Here is a 10,000-nt window from a genome sequence, read left to right as displayed (position 1 = left end):
GACGAAGACTGCTCAAGAATTGGTCTTGTGCCGTCGACGCCATTTACAAATCCCTGGGAAAACCCCATGGGCACTAATGGACACCAGGCCTACGCGGAAAAGATGCCTGGCAGAATCGGCAGAATCGAGAAGTCAGAAAACGCGCATTTGCAAAATTTGCAAATCAGAATGTCGGCTCATCAGCGGGATTTCATTACGAACTAAATTGCTTGTAAGGTGTCAGTACAGGATGTTTTGTTGAGATGTTGTTAAAACTAATTAATACGACATTTGGTAACTAATTACATTGAAAGTCAGAGAAAATTCGAGAGAAGTCAGAAAACGCGGAGAATTTTGTTCAAAGGTCAAAATATGCCGGATGTTATGATTTTAGTATTGAGGAAACGCGGAATGTATTGTTTCAGAGGTCAAAAGAGATGTGTACTGTCTAATTTCAAAAACAGGAAATGACAGACATTTTACTTAGCAGGTAAGAAAAGGTGGAAAAGTTAGTTTTAAATTTTGACCCTGAAAACGCGCCATATATGAATGGCTGCGAGGCTGCCGGTGACCTTGCATTGATACAGCCCCCACTGCTTTTATTGTGTAAATTGTGTTGTTGTAATTCTTATTGGTCCGTATTAACATTACAAAAGCACGGAGGTTTGTATCAAAGCAGGGTCACCGGCAGCCTCGCTTCCATTCGTAGGCCAGGTAACTTAGCTACAACTGTAAAATGGTAAAATGGCCTATTTATCATAAAATTGGCAACAAATGTTTCACTTTCCAATTCATTAGAGTTAAGTCTAGCTTATATCAAAGTTTAAAAAAAAAAGTTATCGAGGGTTTGATCTTTGTGAAGAATTGAAGAGTGAGAGTTAACGACTGCCAAAATCCTGAATTTAAGATTTTGGAATTCAAGATTTTGGACTTCCAAAATCTTGAATTCAGGATTTTGGCAGTCCAAAATCTTGAATTCAGGATTTGGCAGTCGTTAACTCTCACTCTAAGTCATAACTCTACTTTTCAAGTTTATGTAAAAAAAAGAAAAACACGGGCCTAATTAACTTCGAACATGGTCGTTAAACTTGTTCATTAAGATGTATATATTTAGAGAAATGTCAAGTCTATCAATGGATAGCTTTTGACTCAATCTATCATTTTATTACGCAGTCTTTCTGGCACCAACCCAGCTGACCATAAGAAGACTAGAAACCACGAAACAAGTCATTATAAACCATTCCTACTAGTAAGACAGCTTCACACGGTAAGCAGATTCATTTCATATTTAAGACAAATCAGTCTCCGGCTTTCATGTCTATTATGCTCATTTTGGTAATATCGAATCAGCCAACTGGCTGGCTCAGCTGGTTAAGCATTGGATTATCGTGAGGGGGGGGGGGGGGGGGGGGAGAGTGGGTAGAATTCCGGGCCTGACCAACACTCGGGGTATTGTAATGATATCTGCAAATCTCCGCTGTTGACAACAAAAAACCGTAGCCCCGCCTTGTATCTTTTGTTGTTAATTAACTTGTTGAGGCATATACAGAATAATCACACAGGTCACAAAGAACAGGACACGAGGTTCACGACCGTCTGTGGTGTCCTCTGCAGGACACACTTAACTTGGGGCTTCGCTCTCTTATGCAATTCTACCGTTGTGGCAAATCTCTGTGCATAAAATATAAAAAAAAAAAACACGGATTGTCCTTAAAACATTTACAATCGATTCTTTATTTGGTACATAACAAATCAACTTCACCTTCACCAAATAAAAAAAACGCAATATAACAGTCTAAAAGTGAATATCTCCTTAATTTGAAATGAGAATATGCTACTTAGCAGAAAGAACATTTGAACGAGTAATTAGAGGGTTATTGGTTCGAATCCTATAAGGAGCAGTCGGGTTTTTTCCTAGTATGCTCGAGGGATAACCATAATTATTTAATTTTCGACCTCGAATATTACGTTTCTAGCTTTCTGACTGGTTCAATCATTCTCGGTTATCAGCTCATATACCGCATGACCTAATTTTTTTATGGAAACCACTGATTGCAATAAAATTTGGCTTTAATTTCCATGTGTTCAAGCGTTAAGAATTTAATAAAAATGTAATAAAGGAATTATTCCATTCGCGCTTGTTGGATATGAGACTGGTTATAAGCAGCTCGGAGTCACGCGCCTCGTTGGCTATTTACCATCTCATATCCAACGCGCGTTCATGGAATAATTGGTAAATAAACCTATTCGAATTCTGTTTTTTTTTATCAAACAGGTCCGTACAGCAAAGACAAAGATCATGTTCGCCGACGCGAACAAAATGCAGGATCAAACATTAAGCGTTCGTATCATCACTTTGTACACAAATTACACAAGAAACACCGACACCGTCTCAAAGGTACAAAACGCCCCCCCCCCCGTCCCCCTTTCTTGTTTTTTTTTTTCCCGTAAGATCATCGCATGTTTCGTTGTTTCTTTTTTGTGGCAAAGCGCATGTTATACAAATATGAAAAATTGCTCATATTTACGTGAGAGAGGGAAAGAAAGTAACGTAAATAAGCCTCAGGAAGAAAGGAATGAAAGTCCGGAATGTAAAGTAGCGAAAGTTCCGGGGGGGGGGGGGGGGTGGGCAATTGTGGAAGCATACCCTCTCAAACGAAATTTTGGAAGTATCAAGATAATTTTGCCATTTCAATTCCAAATGAAGTTTTCATTAATTTTTTGCAAATGGTTAACAAAAAATAGTACTGTACGCCCTGCAAGTTTCTGTGGGAGGAGGTTTTTTTTTGTTGGCCTCTGATCGTTGTACAAATTTATCTTTAGTGGTAGCACAATGAGTAAAGTAATCACTTCACAAGGTCAACAAATCAAAATATATTGGAAAAATCACGAAAATGCGAAACTAATGCAGTTTTATATTTAGAGATGACATTATTAGGGACTTGAGTGATGGAAATATCTTGCGGACATTCGTATGAAACTATTCCGTTTTCACCTACATAGGTTGAGGATTAAGGGAAAGGGTTTTCAAAGTTACTCATTCCTCATTTAAGAAATTGTCTATAACCTGAGAAAATGCTCGGTGTGGTCTCGATTCCGCTTTACAGCCGGTGAGTATATTTTGTAGGTTTTTCGCGCCAAAATAATCCCAATATAACCTGTATTCTGTGTGTATTCCGAGTGAACTTTATTTTTCCATTTATATATATATATATATATATATATATATATATATATATATATATATATATATATATACATATATATATAGATACGTAGACTTGAACTAGGTCAAAAACATTTATTTGCTACTCCGAGTTAGCTGATGAGCTGATGATCAATTTATCACGTCATTTCATTATATATATATATATATATATATATATATACATGAGGTTCATATTTATTAGCCCAGAACCCTCTTCAAGGCCGCTTATCTCCTACTTTAAAGGGTAGAGCGTGCTTCTCTTTTGGGGCTGTCCAACCAAATCTTGATATGGGAAGGGTATTTGAAGATTGATATTTTTGTTATATTGAAGATGAAGACAGTGTCACCATCACCATTTTCTGTCCGTTTGTGGTATTTTATCAAAGAGTTTTTTTTAAAGACTGGGTTAAAAACTCTCTCAGTGGAAGTCACTGATTGGTTCCACTTTTCATTAGATGTCAACGAATCAGGGCCGTAGCCAGTATGAGGCAAACCGAGGCACTTGCCTCAGTAATTTTTCGTGATCTTTTTTAAATAAAGCGTGATTCTAGTGTTGTCTTTAAAATGTAATCCTCATAAACACCTAAAATACCTAGGAAGAGAATTCAACCATGGACATTGCCTCAGTTACTCCATAAACAAGTAAATAAATGATTATATGTAGGGAATTTTCGAAAGAGAAAGTATCATCAGGAATAACCACAGGACGGTGAGCAAAAATCATGCGTCAGCTTACAATAAGTAATTTAAATTTTACGGGTCGGTGCACACAGTAGCTCAACACAGACCCGGTATCGTAAACGTGCGTGATGAGTTTTCAAACATTTTTATTGATACCTATTTTGGAACGAGGTTCCAAAAGTTGCTGTGATTTTCATATCAATTCAAGGAAGGAGTGATTCGTCCTATTATCATGACACAGCAAATTGTTAACGCAACTAGATCTACAATGAATAGGCGCTTTGCAACCAATCCCCAGAGACACAGATAACAATGATATAATGTACAATTGCTGGTGGACGAACAAAAGAAGCTAATCAGAGATTCTTTTGTTTTCGTCCAGCAAAATGGCGGCGATGATGCAACGTGAATCCACAGCTGCAATGATGACTGAATTTTATGTGAAATGACACTAGCTTACGGGGAAAATATTCTAGGAGCACAAGAGCTGTTTTGCTTTTCCGCCCAGCGTGCAACAAAAAGATGAACAGGCCCAGGAGGTGACTGCTGGAGGGTAATACCAGCTGCAGTTACAGAGGGCAACCGTCTTATAGACTAGCCAAGTGACAGTTGCTTTAAGGTGAATCAGATATAAGGTAGTTCTGGATCTTGATAGCGAAAATAGCCTCCAGACAGAATATCGTGGATGATAAACGCTTTGAATTATCACTTGTATTCGGAGATGTTACCTCGGTCCTTGCAACTTTCGCAGCAATATATCTTAGCATGTAAATTCGGTTCCAATTGCATTCGTCGTCATCTGCCCATTATTTACAGGCGTTATTTCTATTGTCACAGTTGTTCTGAGAAATATCCAGCAACTCTGTGAAAACGAACGGAATGGAAGCCTTGTTTAAGGGTGGGGCAGGGTTAGTCATTTCAGGTAGCAGACTGCAGTGGATCAACGGCATCAGAAAGTAACGCGGGCTGAAAACTGTACAAAGGACACGGAAAAGCGAAAAAGAGCATGCTCGGGAAAACGTGGGAACGATTGGATGAAAAATGAATTGCATTGCTTATCACGCCTACTATGATTTGGTCCGTACCTGACAGTATCACTAACTTGTTTTCAAAACATAGAACTAATTACGAATTAAGGGAGAACTTAAAAATTTGAACTTAAATATTCTAAACCTAAAGCACTTCACTGACGCCTCTCTCTCTCTCTCTCTCTCTCTCTCTCTCTCTCTCTCTCTCTCCACATGATTACTTTCACTGGTGTCTTGTTCCAAACTTCTTGTCTCCTATTCCTTTTTGAAGCTGCAGTGACCAGTGAAGCTATATCGTGGGAACTCACAGTTAATTAACCTTGAGTTTCGGTTTTGACCTCAAGAAGGTAACTCACGTATTTGCCTTAGAAAAAGAACAAGTTGAAACTTCTGATGTATTCATGTCCTTATTGTTTGGAGCTGAGCAATGTTTGGAAGTTTTAGAGAACACGTCCTGGGTACATTAAGGTTAACTTAACCTTATTATTGGAATTTTGATACCGCCTTGTCTCTTCCCACTCTGAAATAAGAACATGTAGAAAAATCATAAGGAAGAGGGAAAAGCCTTTTTTCCCCATCTGGATATAGTATTTTCAACTCAGTGTAGAGGAGATATTGTTAACGTCACCTATTGTCACCAGTGACGCAAGATCATAGGACTTCAAAATTTACATGAGCAACTCTCTACGAGCTTTTTGACATGTGCGGACGAGCAGAACTGGCAGCATCAAGGCAGTAGTGAAGTACTTGGTTCATCTCTTGTTGCAGTAAATGCGTTCATGGCAGGATTGACTCGAAATTAATTTAAGCCATGGGAAAAAGTGTTTTAATGAGCGTTTGCATCAGGAAAACGAATTATTAGAATCACTTACAACTTTACTGGGCGCAGCCGTCTTAAATAATTCAGTTGTGTCGTTAATAACACTTAAGGTGATTCCTTAGTAATAGAAGATGTTGTAAGATTTTCCTTAAACTTTTCTCGATTGTTCCCTACATTATGGTGACTCGAAATGTGCAATTAAATAAATAGGTCACCGAGCTCGTTCACGAGATATAACTTCCTCAAGTTACTCATTTAATCATTGCGACTTCATCTATCAAGGACAAGTTTGTTCTATCGGTTCAGGCTACGTTTTACAGAACAGGAAGCACAGCTTTGACGTAATTGTTTAAATAACAAAACAGGTGAATTGTATTGCTCAAAAGGAATAATTTAACGTTTGTTCTATGGCGGGTGTCTGGAAAACCCGAAGAGCGAATAGTGCGAACAGTGCGAATAGTGGCGAATAGTCGCGAATAGTGACGAATAGTCTTCAATAGTCACCGCCTTATGCTGAACAATCTCGTAATCAAAGCAAATAATATGCTCACCTGTCATCGAAAGAGAGTTTCGTACATGCTTTTACAAACACTCTAAAGAAGAACAAACGTCAAAATGCAAAAATATAAATCACTTTCATTAATACATCAAGCTCATGATCATCTCCTCCCACAGTGGCGCCCGAACATAAATTTTAGATACTCATATTTCACCATCCTCATCTGTGCTGTCCGATCCGGCGAGACACGTTCTGTAAAAAGGAATAAAATCAAAATGTGAGGCAAGTGGTTTGTGATTAAAGAGACAAACGAGCTACTCTGATAACCGTTGCGTTAATTAATTATCCAAATAAGTAACAGGATTTCAGTGCATTTATTATCTTTTCTTCTCAGGGCTCAAGCTGTCCTTCGCCGACACATCTCTGCTTTTTTGGCGGGAAAATCCCATCCAACGTTGCTGCGCGGTTGACCAGGAAGTACTGGGTACCAAATTTTCGTCATTTCGTCACAACCCCCCCCCCCCCCCCCCCCTCCACCCATATTTGCCACTATTTGTTACTATTCGTCACTATTCGCACTATTCGTGACTATTCGCTGTTCGGTATTCGCGACTATTCGCTATTCGCTATTCGCTATTCGGTTTTCCAGACACCCGTTCTATGGCACAGGCACACGTCTTGAAAAGGCACTGACTACAAATATTCTTCGGGTGCGTGATCTCGAGGAGACAATTTTGTGTCCATGAGTGATGGCTTTCCTGTAACTTTTTTGAAGTAACTTTTTTAAAATTTTTACAGCACTAAGGTGATGAGTAAGAGAATAAAATTATGCCAAAAAAAAGATAGGTCACCAACCTCGTTTAGGAAAGCAAACCAAGCTTTACCCCTCGACAACACGTCTCCCCGATAGCAAGGTTTCACTTTCACTGTTGGACTGAAATGTTCTTTAGCATCATCAAAGCTATCACTCGACTTTTTGCTTTGCGAGAGTCTAAAAGGTTTCTTGTTTTGCTCTTTACTGCTGTGCTCTGAAAACGGCCATTCTTCTTCTTTCTAGCGAGGTTTCCGGCAGGAAAGGTCGCCATTTTGAAATGTTATTGGCCACGTTCGATATATCAATATTCACACATGGCTACGAGTCTATGGTTAAATTCAAACATCGTTTAGTTTAGAAATATCCGTTTAGACTTGTGACACAAAGAAAACAGAACTGAGCCGTGAAATTTGACCATAAAGCCTCTTTGCCATGCCTTAATACGAACGTGGCCTACGCTGTGTTATGCGCAGAACAGGATGCGCAGTGCAATACTAGGGAATCACCTTAATAACATTAGTCTAATAGAATTAATATTAACATTTAGTAACATTAATTGTCACAATTATCCAAGATGGTGGCTCCCGGTCAATTTGAAGTCAAAAACAAGCGGACAAGCAGGAGTTAAGTACTTGGTTCATCTCTTTTTGCTGTCAACATGTTTATGGCAGGATCATTGACTCAACGGTAAGAATTTTCAAACGGGTTATATGTCAAGTTTTGGCTTTTAACTTACGTGTTGTCCTGTATTGGCCGGTGCAAATGCTCGCAACATTGTTGGGCCCAACATGTTGCGATCGTTTGCACACCATGTTGTGTGTTGTGGCTTGTTGTTGCGACTTGTTAGAAGTTGTTGGATAAAGTTTGAAACTGGTCAAACTTCAGAGCCTAAGAAGAACCAGTTTAAACTTCAGGGGAATTAATTTTTTTTCGATTGGAGATGACAATGTTTAATTTAAATTAGAGTCCGCTTTTTAAAGTTAACCTTGAATTTGGGATTTTAATGTCGCGCCTGTCTCTTCCAACCCTAAACTAAATACATGTAGAAAAATTATTATAAGGAAAAGCATGTGTTAGTAACTACTGAAATTTATAATCTTTTGCAGTGAAAAGGTGTTCTGATGTGCATAATTATAGTGTAGCTGGGACGAGTTGACTGTGGTTGGAGGAAGTGCTGTCGGCAGAGAGAATGTGCTTTTTGAAGCCTGCTAAACCAGTGAAGCTACATCATGGGGAAACCACAATTAAAATGAACAACTCTTTGCCAGCTTTCTAACTTGTGTTGGACAAGCAGAACATGAAGTACTTGGTTAATCTCTTTTTGCTGTCAACATGTTTATGGCAGGATCATTGACTCAACAGTAAGAATTTTCAAATGGGTTACACGTCTAGTTTCACTTTTAACTTACGTATTTGTCTTGTAAAAAGAATAGCTCCAAACTTCTAAAGAATTCATTTTCTTTCTCGCTTGGAGCTGACCATGTTTTGGAGTCCACTTTCTTACCATGTTGTCTGAAATGCGCATACGCACTCCTTTAAGGTTTTGCAAAGGCAGCAAAGGCCTTCCATTGTTCGAGTTAGTGCTCAAAATTAGTCAACTTAGTTGAATTGAAATAATTATAATAATAATAGTAATAATTTATTCATATTTAAATTATCGTGAAAAGGAGAATCTTGAGGTTATTTATAATTTTTTGTCCTTTATTAAAAGATGATGTACGTACTAAGTCATTCTATTGTTTTTTGACTCTAACAAAAATAGAGTACTTAAGACAATTTACTCTTCCTGATTTACTTTGTATTTACATACATGATTTGCTTGTGTAATTTTACTTTAACAATATTCAAAAAAAGAATTTTGTGGGAGGCGCGCCCACCTCATGGTTATAATGTGTGCTTCACTCCGGGGAACATTGTGTTGTGTTCTTAGACAAGACACTTTAATTACTCTCACGGTGCGTAGCTTTCTCCACCCAAGTGCCTGAAATGATCTTAACACTCATTTTTTCTTTGTTACAAATAAAAGCACATTCAGAATGAAACCATCTGCAACCGGTGAAATGATTGACAAATAAGGTTTCAGAAATAAATACCAGACACCGCCCTCTATGCAAGTGACTTGAATGACAAGCAATACTCTGCTTGAATCGTGAACAGTCCTGCCGAAATATTGCAAGACAAAACACTCCAGGGGTCAAGTGTTCATACAGAACTTGTGTAACGCGAGAGCTAAGGTCGAGTAGTGCAATTTCTCTCGCGGTTCTTAACAACTGAAGTGGAATGGCTCTGGTCTATGACTGGATAACGTTTTTCATTAAGTACGTCATTGAACGCGTTATTTTATAAACTGACCACGAGACAAAGGCGATCACTTTCGTCCCTCCAAAATGCTGATAAGAAGTGAACTACATCTAATGACTCTTGTCTGTGTTGTCTTTTCGGCAAATGGATTTTGGCTGTCACAGAAGCCAACTCCGCCGGTAAATGAAATCAAGATGCCAGTAATAATTGGTAACGTAAAATTCTTGTTTTACTGAGGTTCTATTGTTAAGTACTCTTCCTTTATATTGCGCATCAAAAATAAGGACACCAAATTATTTAGTTTCATAAGAGAGGTCGCCTTCATTAGAAACAATGAGAAAGTCATAAAAGTACTCAATACTGGAATCACTGCTCTCGCGCAAACTGATCTACTGCTAATTTGCCTGGAGGATTTTGCAACTGTTCAGGACCTGAGCACCAGAGAAACGGTATAAAATAATTGCGTGTATTTGTCGCGGCAAAGACAAAACACTAAAAGATTCAAGAGGCTCTTCAATTAGCGAAAATGGTTATCACGAGAAACCTAAAAAGCCGTTTTTACTTTATTTGTATTTTATTTTTTGTAGAAAGGTTACGTAATGTAATCACGTCTCAGACAATTAACCTGAAGATGTTGCTGTCGCTCGTCTGCTGGGACAGCTTTATGTTC

General features: G+C 38.4%; 1 long non-coding RNA gene and 1 pseudogene across 2 annotated transcripts in view; one reads left to right on the top strand and one right to left on the bottom strand.

Moving 5' to 3' along the window:
- Positions 1–4,813: 4,813 nt before the first annotated feature.
- The window catches only part of LOC137976372 (uncharacterized), a 20,930-nt gene continuing 15,743 nt past the window's right edge, over positions 4,814–10,000 (bottom strand). For both annotated transcript variants that reach the window (XR_011117753.1, XR_011117754.1), the window contains 2 exons: positions 6,268–6,467; positions 4,814–5,416 (listed from right to left, as the gene is read on the bottom strand). This is a non-coding gene — a long non-coding RNA (uncharacterized lncRNA). The remainder of the gene's footprint in view (positions 5,417–6,267; positions 6,468–10,000) is intronic.
- Positions 9,417–10,000, top strand: part of LOC137975356 (phosphatidylcholine-sterol acyltransferase-like) — a 10,386-nt pseudogene continuing 9,802 nt past the window's right edge.

Source organism: Montipora foliosa, chromosome 11 (genome assembly GCF_036669935.1).
Source record: "Montipora foliosa isolate CH-2021 chromosome 11, ASM3666993v2, whole genome shotgun sequence".
Lineage (NCBI taxonomy): Eukaryota > Metazoa > Cnidaria > Anthozoa > Scleractinia > Acroporidae > Montipora > Montipora foliosa.
The sequence above is the reverse complement of the archived record's forward strand: the minus strand, read 5'-3'. Positions and strand labels throughout refer to the sequence as shown.